Below are 13,363 nucleotides of genomic sequence, written 5' to 3'. Positions count from 1 at the left end.
CTCACTGTGCAGGGGGGACATAAATCTGAGTGAGTACGGTCGCATCGTGCGCACGGCGGAAGGCAGAACTCTCCTGCTTCAAAATAATAAGCAGCCAAACCTTCACGCGTTTTGTCCGTTCTGCAGTATCTGGCATACGGGGCGAATTCTGACATCTATTTCTTTTTTTTTTTGGTTCAGACCTTAAGTGCCACCCAGGGGAATATGAAAACAATTCATTCCACTGATGAGGAGCGTGTGATTTATTAATGAAACGCACGTCTGAGAGGAAACAGTCTGGCCCCCCCCCCTCGAGACGGCACGGTGATCTACTGCGTCTCTGACAGACGGAGGAAAAACACCACTTTCACAGACCCGGCCTCTTTATTCTCTCTTTATCAGGTCTGTGTGATCATACGTGCCGAAAATTGTTTTTCGCATCCCTGTCAACTGAATCCTAATGAAGTCAGGGTCAGTGTAGCAAACACGAAACCCCGCAGAGGGGACAAAGAGCCCGAGACAGAAGACGAGAACTGCCCGCTAATCTGGACAAAAGTCCTTCGTGAGGCCAGGCGAGAGAGTGAAGGAGTCAATTATCAATTTGTTTTCGCTTGAAGGTTATTACAGTTTCTCATTCCTCCCGCCCGGGCCCGGGGACAGGACGAGGGACAGACAGGAACAATGCCCCTCACAGTGATGGATCTCAATGACTTAACATGTCACAATCCATTATGGGAAATTTGAATTTGCAATTAAAGTGGGAGGTAGGGAGCAGTATTCCTTCATTTTAATTTTGAACCCCCCCCCCCCCCCCCCTTCCCCCCTCCCCCCCCATTAATAATGTTCAACATTAAATGTCCAGCCTGGCTCCTTCTCCCTCACCCCTCCTTGGCTGAAAATAAGGTTTAATTAACTTTCTAATGTGTAAGTAAAACGTCTTTTCAGGGGCACTGTAAGCTAAAGGTCAGAAAGTGGTGGAGGGCGTTCTCCCAACAGGCACAATCGCACTTCTGTGCATTTTCTCAGTTGCACAAAGCAAGCACGCAGGCTGTGGACTGTTTTACCTTGTGACAGCTGGGCTAGGAAGTGAGCAGGGCAATCTGAGGACCACGCCTACTGGTTATACGCACACCTGGACGGCACCTGCTGTCTCCACAAAAAGATCTGCACAGCTGTTGGGCCCTTGAGCAAGACCCTTAACCCCGCATTGCTGCAAGGGCTACTTAGTCTAATCAACTGTAAATCGTTTTGGATAAATAAATAAAAAAACAACTGCTAAATAACTGTAATGTAATGTAAATACACAACATTCCTCATCATCTACTCACAGTGTGCTTCAGAAGAGCATGTGACTGCCAGCCCTGGTCTGTGTGTGATATGAGGGTGGTGTTCCCACGATGTTGGAGAGCAGAAGCCTGGCTGTGTGTGATATGCGGGTGAATGCACCCGGCCGATAGGTACAGTGGGGAAATAACAACACAGCACCTTCCGTCTTAGCATAGGCAACCCAGGCCCCAGGCACAGCCACAGCTAACAGCCAGGCACAGCCACTATATAGAGGGGGAGAAGAGATAGAGGAAATGGGAATTGTACCGATATGAAAAGATGACAGCACAATGAAAGGGAAACAAATGCTCATTGTTTTTCCAGAAACACACACACACACACACACACACACACACACACACACACACACAGAGACAAACACACACACACACACACGCACGCACGCACGCACGCACGCACGCACGCACGCACGCACGCACGCACGCACGCACGCACGCACGCACGCACGCAAATGCACATACCTCCTATCTTCATTCGGACATTAGTAAGAAGAATACATCAGGTTTGTCCTGCTGCTTTTTCTCATCCTAGTATCCTGCACACACCCCTTCACATGAACACATATACACTCATACATACGCACACACACGCACACACACACACACGCACATGCACACGCACACGCACACGCACACACACACACACACGCACACACACACGCACACACACACACACACACACACGCACACGCACACGCACACACACACACGCTCTGTCGTAATGGGATCTGCAGAAATCATTCAAAGGCTAGATGTAATTTACTGCTCGCCGTGCACAATACTCCCCCCCTCCCCCGCGCCCCCGCCCCGCCCCCCCACCCCCCCCCGCCCCCCTTCTCACTTGCCCAAGGTGCCCTGCGGATGAACTAATCAAAGCTGAAATATTATTTCTGCTTCTTATTCCTCCATTTTATGAAAGGCTCCAGTTTTATGGTGCAATGAATTTAACCCCTGCCAAGCCACGGTCCCACAGGCCTCTGCACAGGAACAGGGGCGGGGACGTGCCGGTGGAGAGGCAGGAGGGCTGATTATTTTTTATTGTGGAGATTTTTTTTGTCTTTTGCATGAATTTTAGTTCGGTCCAGGTTTCCCCAAATTCAGGCTTTCACACAGAACACCATTAGTGTGCAATGAGCACAGGCAATATGGGGACACAGGTGGTGACACTCTGCTCTGTGTACGCTCCGTGTACACTCTGTGTATGCTCTGTGTACGCCCTGTGTACGCTCCGTGTACGCTCTGTGTACGCTCTGTGTACGCTCTGTGTACGCTCTGTGTATGCTCTGTGTACGCTCTGTGTACGCACTGTGTACGCTCTGTGTATGCTCTGTGTACGCTCTGTGTATGCTCTGTGTATGCTCTGTGTATGCACTGTGTATGCTGTGTACGCTCTGTGTACACTCTGTGTACGCTCTGTGTACGCTCTGTGTACGCTCTGTGTATGCTCTGTGTACGCTCTGTGTACGCTCTGTGTATGCTCTGTGTACGCTCTGTGTACGCTCTGTGTATGCTGTGAACGCTCTGTGTATGCTCTGTGTACGCTCTGTGTACGCTCTGTGTATGCTCTGTGTACGCTCTGTGTACGCTCTGTGTATGCTCTGTGTACGCTCTGTGTACGCACTGTGTACGCCCTGTGTATGCTCTGTGTATGCTCTGTGTATGCGCTGTGTACGCTCTGTGTACGCTCTGTGTATGCTCTGTGTACGCTCTGTGTACGCTCTGTGTACGCTCTGTGTACGCTCTGTGTATGCTCTGTGTATGCACTGTGTATGCTGTGTACGCTCTGTGTACGCTCTGTGTACGCTCTGTGTATGCTCTGTGTACGCTCTGTGTACGCTCTGTGTATGCTCTGTGTACACTCTGTGTACGCTCTGTGTATGCTGTGAACGCTCTGTGTATGCTCTGTGTACGCTCTGTGTATGCTCTGTGTATGCTCTGTGTACGCTCTGTGTATGCTCTGTGTACGCTCTGTGTACGCACTGTGTACGCCCTGTGTATGCTCTGTGTACGCTCTGTGTATGCACTGTGTATGCTGTGTACGCTCTGTGTACACTCTGTGTACGCTCTGTGTACGCTCTGTGTATGCTCTGTGTACGCTCTGTGTACGCTCTGTGTATGCTCTGTGTATGCTCTGTGTACGCTCTGTGTACGCTCTGTGTATGCACTGCAAGGGGCCACGGCAAGTGACGCTCAAAAGAGGAATCTGAAGGAAAATCTTCAGCCAAAAGATCTTCAGCCAAAACGCTGGTAACCTTTCCTTTCACAATCCTCAGCTTTTAACTTCGGGTCTCTGGATAGATAAACATTTTCACCCTCAAGGGAAACATGTTCATTATCCTCCAAAACAAATCCAGTGAATAGTTGGCAAGGTTTATATCAATATTTAATATTAATATATAATATTTGGCATCTTTCGAAACGCTCTTAAACGAGATCATAATGTCTTCCATTTAATGTGGGTTCCTTTGTGTGGATGTCTGCCACATAAAGTTCAGCAGTCTACTTTCTTGGACTTGAAAAGGTTCTTATTTGACTCTGCGTGTCTCCTCTGCCAGCCTGCCTGGGCAGGGACGCGGATCACGAGCCAGCGTGGGCTTGTGTGAAAGCGACAGGGATCTGCGTGAAACACAATCGATCTGGCACTGTCCCCATCGAGCTCCTGCGGCACTAAGAGCCTTTTCGGACCGGTGCGGGGCATTACATCATCAAACGCCCCTCCAGACCTCATTCTCCAAACACGGTGAATGGATTCGGAGGGAACTGACTCAATTACGGGAACATCATTTGGGGAAGAATACATCAGCCCCGCTGTTTGATTCCGCTTGGCTGTATGAGCCCCTGTCTGGAGAGAACTCCAATTTCCTTCCCCGGATTTCTGAATCGCTTTTGTGCTTCCAGAAGTTCCATGCAACACATTCTAAAAAGAGCCCTTTGAAATGACTGGCACAGGACACGCATAATGACAGAGAAAATCACGTTTTCAACCTGCAGTCCTGGGGTACTGTGTGATGTGAACGGGGTAACTGGGGCCATGTATGAAAATATTTTTTTATGTATTTACGCCCATCCGCGGTTATACCTTCAAGAAAGGTACTAAACCTAAATTCATTCATAAAGCTGAAAAGCTGTGTGAGTTACTCTGAATGAATAGAGAAATACTTCTAAAAAAAGATGTGTACATCAAAATCTACAGTACCAAAATCTCTAAATCTCTAAATCTCTTCTTCACCAATGATGGTTTGTCTGAAAAACATCCACTTTATATGAGCAAAATAAAGAACTGGACAACAGAAAGATGAAGGAACGGCAACAATGGGTGAATGACACATTCGTGATTTCCTCATTATCTACAAACATTTTACTCATATTTTCACTTTCAGTATCCGTCTCAAACCTGCCAAACCCGCCATCTCTGCCCTGACCACAAGGAGGAACACACAGAGGAACACAGAGGAACACACAGTGGAACACAGAGGAACACACAGAGGAACACAGAGGAACACAGTGGAACAGACAGAGGAACACAGTGGAACACAGAGGAACAGACAGAGGAACACAGAGGAACAGACAGAGGAACACAGTGGAACAGACAGAGGAACACAGTGGAACAGACAGAGGAACACAGTGGAACAGACAGAGGAACACAGTGGAACAGACAGAGGAACACACAGAGGAACACACGGCCAACGGGACAGAGACGGAGAGGGAGAGAGAGGGCCGCTCTCAGCTGTTCACTTGTACTTAAGAAGCACATTTACTTTCCATTGATTTCCAATGTTTTAGTCAATTTCCTGTCACTTCTCATTGCAAGTACATGGGATCTCAGTTTAGCTGCTTACAGGAAAACAGGGAAACTTAAGAGGAAAAGTCTGGAAAAGGTGCTTCAGTGTCCCGAGTGAGCCTTCAATAACTTCCCAATCATTCTTCCTCGACGGAGACGAAACCTTTCCATTTTTCCCCACGTACAGTGGCACACAGGGCTCCTCGGCACATTTTCATATTGATAACTACATCATGCGCCCATTTGGAGTTCTCAGACATAGTATAATGCACACATAAGTATTCCATTGAATATGGGTCAAGTGTGCATTTTCATTTCATAGAGATATATTGCAAAGCCCAGTATGACCTGCCTGTGCTCTTAGTGTATTTGTGCTGGTGAAAGAAGGGGGCAGAGGTACTCCAGGACATGGAGACAGAACAGACAAACAGGTGGTCTGTAGTGTAGTGGTTAAGGTACAGTGACTGGGACCCGCAAGGTCGGTGGTTCGAGCCCCGGTGTAGCCACAAGCCATTGGGCCCTTGAGCACAATGTAATGCAACAAGCAGGACGGAGAGGAAGTTCTCTGTAGAGAGAAGCGGTGCGCTGAGGGTGACACAGGTCTGAGACGGTGTGTGGGAATGGGGCACTGTCCACCGTTCACTTTTAACTCCTGAATAAATCTGTTCTCTGCTGTACCTTCATTCCATGGCTCTCAGGAGGAATATTTTCAGAGGGCGTCGCCAAACATATGGGGTTCATGAAGATGGACCAACAGAATCCATTTTAGGATCAGGAATCAGTCTTTAGCCCAAAACGAAATCGTGAGCTGATGTGTAATTCGGACTCATCCATTGCAGCCTCATCTAAACTCCATTATTACCGCAAGTCCTCCTGGCTTTACACCACAAGCTGCGACTCTGAACAGGAATCACGAGCAATAAAGCAACTCAAATAACTGCTACTAGGAGAACCTCAGCACAGCAAAAGAACATTTTTTTTTGGCAAAACACCTCAAGTTTGTGTTTTGGGAGAATGTACTAGTCTGCTGAAGACCACCGAAGACCAACGAAGACCAGCCCGGATTCTGAGCTGGTTTAATGGTTTAAGCCAGTTTAAGGTTTAAGCGGTTTTTTTTGTCTTGGCTCCACTGTGGCTGATTCAAGGCCGCTAAGCTGGCAGAGTAAGCCTGCGGTCAAGCTGCAGGACTGGCTGATTAAATAGGTGGGCGAACTGGTGAACAGCTGGAAGTGTCAAAAACACAGCTTAAAGCAGCTTGACTGAATATTCAGCAGGGAATATTCAGCAGTGCGTCTGTGGGTCTGCAATAAGAACAGAAACGGAAACGCTCGCTTTAGGAACCACACAGGCAGGTGTGGCTCAGGAGAGGCAGAGAGAGAGGGGGGGAGAGGAGACCCCCAGGGGAGGAACACCCAAAAGAAAGTTCTGGAAGAAGCTCTCAGTCCGGCGGGCGTTTGATAGCCTGCCTGCGAACGCTCCCTCGACACCACGGTGTTTATAGCGGTCTCAACACCATTATGACAACTCATTACTCATCTTAATTGCTCACTAATTTCCTCCGCAGAGCACTGCCTGATGGCGACGTGATTCAGTGATTCAGTGTGAACAGCGCTCTCTCCCAACACCCAACACCGTGTGTCTGCTGTCTCACAACACCGTGTCTGCTGTCTCCCAACACCGTGTCTGCTGTCTCCCAACACCGTGTGTCTGCTCTCTCCCAATACCCAACACCGTGTGTCTGCTCTCTCCCAATACCCAACACCGTGTGTCTGCTCTCTCCCAACACCGTGTGTCTGCTGTCTCACAACACCGTGTCTGCTGTCTCCCAACACCGTGTGTCTGCTCTCTCCCAATACCCAACACCATGTGTCGGCTCTCTCCCAACACCGTGTGTCTGCTCTCTCCCAACATCCAACACCGTGTGTCTGCTCTCTCCCAACACTGTGTGTCTGCTGTCTCCCAACACCGTGTGTCTCCTCTCCCCCAACACCGTGTGTCTGCTGTCTCCCAACACCGTGTGTCTGCTGTCTCCCAACACCGTGTGTCTGCTGTCTCCCAACACCGTGTGTCTGCTCTCTCCCAACACCGTGTCTGCTGTCTCCCAACACCGTGTCTGCTGTCTCCCAACACCGTGTGTCTGCTCTCTCCCAATACCCAACACCGTGTGTCTGCTGTCTCCCAACACCGTGTGTCTGCTGTCTCACAACACCGTGTCTGCTGTCTCCCAACACCGTGTGTCTGCTCTCTCCCAACACCCAACACCGTGTGTCTGCTGTCTCCCAACACCGTGTGTCTGCTGTCTCCCAACACCGTGTGTCTCCTCTCCCCCAACACCGTGTGTCTGCTGTCTCCCAACACCGTGTGTCTGCTGTCTCCCAACACCGTGTGTCTGCTGTCTCCCAACACCGTGTGTCTGCTGTCTCCCAACACCGTGTGTCTGCTGTCTCCCAACACCGTGTGTCTGCTCTCCCCCAACACCGTGTGTCTCCTCTCCCCCAACACCATGTGTCTGCTCTCCCCCAACACCGTGTGTCTCCTCTCTCCCAACACCGTGTCTCCTCTCCCCCAACACCGTGTGTCTGCTCTCCCCCAACACCGTGTTCCCACTTGTCTCAGAGAGAGAGAACAGTGAGAAGAGCTTGTCAGCTGCATCAGTCTCTCCATACCACAGCTAAACAAGGTCAGGCTAACCAAACACAGCAAATGAAGAAAACACTCCCTATAATTATCAGACTTTTCCAATTTTGATTTAAATAAAAAAAGTGTACTATGTATATACATCCAGTGAGCACTTTATTAGGAATTTGAGACTTTTTTTTTGTTTGTTTACTAATGAAGTCTTTTGCTGCTGTGGCCATAATAAGTATATAAAAAAAAGATTTGATGTGTTGTGTGTTCAGAGATGCTCTTTTGCATACCACTGTTTCATACCAATGTAAACAAGACGTTTCTGCCGGCAGAACTGCTGCTCACTGGATGTTTTTTGTTATTCGCACCATTCCTTCAAACGCTACAGACTGTTGTGCGTGAAAATCCCAGGAGATCAGCAGTTCTCACCAATGCTCAAACCAGCCCGTCTGACACCAACAATCATGCCATGGTCTAAATCACTTGGATCACATTTTCACCCCTTTCTGATGGTTGATGTGAACATTAACCGAGGCTCCTGACCCTTATCTGCATGATTTTATGCATTGCACTGCATAAAATCATGATTGGCTGATTAGACAATCGCATGAATAAGTAGGTGTACAGGTGTTCCTAATAAAGTGCTCAGTAAGAATTAGTTTCATAGTTTCTACCACATGCCCTTAAACAACATTTTCTTTTAAAGAAAAATTTGCATTAGAATCCATAAATATATATTATTATATACATACATTATTATAATATACATTACATACATTTATAATTTCAGTTTGATTGATATTGGTGCTGGAATTTCTCTATAATACTGGAATGTGTTTAATATTACAGGCTGTTTTTTTCCAGAATGTCAATGAAAGACATTTAAGCGAAACCCCGGTGGAGTGTTCAGATCTCTTCTTCAGCGATCAATAACTTCCCAACGAGGACAGGGTGAAATAAAGTCACGCAGAGAGAGAGAGAGAGAGAGAGAGAGAGCGAGAGAGAGAGAGAGAGAGACAAGAGCAGGGCGGGAGATGACCAGGACGAGAAAGCAACATCCGAAACAGGCAATTAGGCCGGCACGTCCGGACTCCATTTTGTCACCCTGATTCCCACCTCCAATCCCTCAAAGGAGAGAGATGCGTTCACGCACCACGCAAAACACACCGAAAGAACAGGCTGATTAATCACAGAGCAGAACGAAATACATATCTGTGAGGCCACCATTTTGTGTTTCAGGAGAGAGGCGGTCCAGTGCGCCAGCTCTCCCTCACGTCGGCTGGAATGACATTAGATGCCAGCGCTTGTTTGTGCTCTAATGACAAGTAACAAGGGACTGTGGTCTCCATGGCAACAGCCCAGGCTCAATACATCATACCTCGTTACAGTAGTCAAGCGGGGACGTTTGGTCAAAAATTAATATATCAAGGGAGGAAGAGGGAAAGAGAGGGGAAAATGCCCTACATTTGTTATATCAAGCTGCTAACCCCGACATTTAAAAAGGTGGCCTTATTAATTTCAAACAGAAGCTACTAAACCAAAGTTAAATGAATGTGCAATGACCTTGGTCGATTGTCTAGTGCGCGTGTCTGAGTGTGTATGTGGGTGGGGGGGTGGGGGGGGGGGAATACTATGATGTAGGCTGGGTGTTCCTGAAACCGTAAGCCGCCCGTTATAACACATTTCCTCACCGGAGAAACGAAACGGGAGGCCACAGGGCACTGGGCAGGAGGCCTGCTGAAGGCCCCGAGGACTGGAGATGTTCTGGAAGGGATGGAATATTCTGGAAGGGTGGGAATATTTGGAATACTGTGTGAAATTCGCTGGAGGGGTGGCAGTGCATCAAAACGGTTAGGGAACTATGCGTGCAACTCCAGGGTTGAGCGGGACAGCGTGTATAAAAGGGGCTGTAATTCTCACACGGATCACTCCGTATGGATGTATATACTCTCAAATGGCAGCTGACAGTAGGGACTTTTAATCTCTTATTTGTTGCTTTATTTCACATACAATGTGCTGGAATACAGCATGATACCAAAACAACAAATAACTGCACTCTACTCTTCAAACTGCATAAAATGCTTATCACTATCCACCTGCAATATTTGAGTGTTACACAATTGACAGAGCATGACTAAGTGCTGATGACAGGAATACAACCAAGCTTTAACCATAGGACACAACCATTTTATTTAACATACATTCATTCATTCATTCATTATCCTAACCCGCTTATCCTGAACAGGGTCACAGGGATTTAACATACAGTGGATATACAGTAGATATATATATATATATATATATATAGGCTGAGAGTTATTGGTACCAGTGATTTGAAGGTTATGTTGGGCACAGATACACAGACATGGCTTTCTCATGCTGTATGCTTGTGCACATTTACCATAAGCAACCAGCTACCCTGCCCTATAAGTCAGGATCTTTAATTCACATCTCAAAGGGGAGCCACATGTTGAGTCTATAAGGAATGCTATAAGTGACAGGTAAGTGAAAATTGATTTAAACACATCTGCACATGTTCGGCACCAGAGCCAGTCAGCTGTAACTCAAAATGTAATTCACATAAGGCCTGAAACCCTTCGGCTAAATACAAATATCCTGCACTCTTATCTTGAACTCCAACAATGAAATTAGGTTGTTGTTTTTTTTCTTCTTCTTGCATTCTATTTAGATCTAGTTTTAATAAAGTTCCACATGTCAAAAATGAAATTGTTTCATATCGCAAAATAAATGGCCATTTCAAAAGCCTGGCCAAGAAATCTCATATTTATTTGAAATGATTATCCATTGGCTTCTTGTATTTCCACAAGACACAGTTTTAATGTGTCGTACTCTTGCAAACATAATGATAAGGTTTAGTGTTTGAAAGAGCTGAAGTTAAGGCGCTGTGCCTTTCATTGGAGTGAACGAGGAGGAGGTGCAGAGGAGGTGCAGAGAGACAGTGCACATAACACGGGATCACAGGAACACTCACCGTGCGATACGAGACCCTGTCTTCTGACGTGAACACATCAGCCTTCTCACATTCAACTGGAGCGGGGGCCATTTCGTCCGGCGTTTCCATGGTTTACGTCCGTATTATTAAAAGAGTGTCCAGTGGGTTAAATTATTGATGTTTAATGGCATGCTGGATTTTGTCTGGTCCCAGCTAATTAGAAGGTAATTAAAGTGGAGCTTTGTGAGAATGTCTTCTCTGATTAAAACCCTTTCACAAGTGATCTGGATGACCTTTCCTTTTAAATTTCAGTACTTCAGATTAGTGTTGGCTATGTGGGGTAAAAGCTTCACAAACAGAGCTACTCTGAATGAGATGCCAGCGGATTCTCATATTTTCAGAAACACATTAATAGAGGGGTATGTGAAATCAAAATATCATAGAGCTTTGCCTAATTATTTTCACATCAAATAATATCCGGACTATTCACATTATATTTGTGTCAAAGGCGTATTATATGGCATGGTGAACTGAAAATGAGCGATTATATATTCACACTGGATGATAATATTGCCATAAATATGAACTGAAAACAAACAGCATAGCAATAGCATCAGGTGTTTCACAGAGCTGGAGACGGTGTGCAGGACACAGCGATACAGCAGGGTGTGAGAGGTAACACCATAAACTGGCAGATGAATATTTTTCTGTCACACTCTACAATAAGGCGCATGAACAGGCATTAACTAAAGTAGCTGTTAACATGAATTAATGATGGAAAAATACATAAATTAAGCATGAAATTAGTGCATACATTTGTAAACAACTAACATATTTGTTGTGAGATGTATACATTAGCAAACCAAAGGACGAACAAATTAAATAATGAGTTAATATTAGTTCATTAGTTACTTTTTCATTCCACTATGAATTAGCAATAGCTAATGCAGTTGTTAACATGAATTATTGATGGACAAATACATTAACAGAGCTGTACAGATTAACTACATTAGTTCATGCCCATTCGTGGAACGTTATTGTTGCAGTGTTATAGACTTTTCTTCTTCATACAAAATGGGGGCTGGACACTATGCAATGTCACTGCAATGTCACTGCATGCTGTATAGGGGCAGGACACTATGCAGTGTCACTGCATGCTGTATAGGGGCAGGACACTATGCAGTGTCACTGCATGCTGTATAGGGGCAGGACACTATGCAGTGTCACTGCATGCTGTATAGGGGCAGGACACTATGCAGTGTTACTGCATGCTGTATAGGGGCCGGACACTATGCAGTGTCACTGCATGCTGTGTAGGGGCAGGACACTATGCAGTGTCACTGCATGCTGTGTAGGGGCAGGACACTATGCAGTGTTATTGCATGCTGTATAGGGGCAGGACACTATGCAGTGTCACTGCATGCTGTATAGGGGCCGGACACTATGCAGTGTCACTGCATGCTGTATAGGGGCAGGACACTATGCAGTGTTACTGCATGCTGTATAGGGGCAGGACACTATGCAGTGTCACTGCATGCTGTATAGGGGCAGGACACTATGCAGTGTTACTGCATGCTGTATAGGGGCAGGACACTATGCAGTGTTACTGCATGCTGTATAGGGGCAGGACACTATGCAGTGTTACTGCATGCTGTATAGGGGCAGGACACTATGCAGTGTCACTGCATGCTGTATAGGGGCAGGACACTATGCAGTGTCACCGCATGCTGTATAGGGGCAGGACACTATGCAGTGTTACTGCATGCTGTATAGGGGCAGGACACTATGCAGTGTCACTGCATGCTGTATAGGGGCAGGACACTATGCAGTGTCACTGCATGCTGTATAGGGGCAGGACACTATGCAGTGTCACCGCATGCTGTATAGGGGCAGGACACTATGCAGTGTTACTGCATGCTGTATAGGGGCAGGACACTATGCAGTGTCACCGCATGCTGTATAGGGGCAGGACACTATGCAGTGTCACTGCATGCTGTATAGGGGCAGGACACATGCCCTGCATCGAGGGTGAAACCAGATGAAGCCATTAGGGAAGGTATCACATCAGGATTCAGCAAAGAGAGAGAGAGAGAGAGGCCTTCAGGAGATTGAGGCACAGCTCATCAGTGAGGGATAGAGAGATGGAGAGATAGAGAGATAGAGAGAGGGAGAGGGAGAGATAGAGAGAGGGAGAGATGGAGAGAGAGAGGTATGGAGGATAGAGAGATGGAGAGATGGAGAGGGAGAGATGGAGAGAGGGAGAGATGGAGAGAGAGAGGTATGGGGGATGGTGAGATGGAGAGATGGGGATGGAGAGATGGAGAGAGGGAGAGAAGGAGAGATGGAGAGAGGGAGAGAGGGAGGTATGGAGAGGTGGAGAGACGGAGAGATGGAAAGATGGAAAGATGGAGAGAGGGAGAAATGGAGAGAGGGAGAGAGGGAGAGAGGGAGTGGGGTGCAGTGGCAGTAAGCAGAGAGCACAGTAGGGTGCCCCCCGCCCCCCCCCTTCGTTGAGAGGAGCCCTTTGACTGAAGAGTGTCTCTGGCCCCACAGCACACCTGGTGCACATTATCTCTGTGTTCGGCAGAGACAGCCACACCCCTGAACACGGGGGCTGGGAACCGGAGCCCCCCTTTCATCTCCGTGTCATTAGAGCGGCCCGCCCCGGGTCAGGCC

The sequence above is a fragment of the Conger conger genome, chromosome 15 (assembly GCF_963514075.1).
Source record: "Conger conger chromosome 15, fConCon1.1, whole genome shotgun sequence".
NCBI lineage: Eukaryota > Metazoa > Chordata > Actinopteri > Anguilliformes > Congridae > Conger > Conger conger.
Note: the sequence above shows the minus strand (reverse complement) of the source record.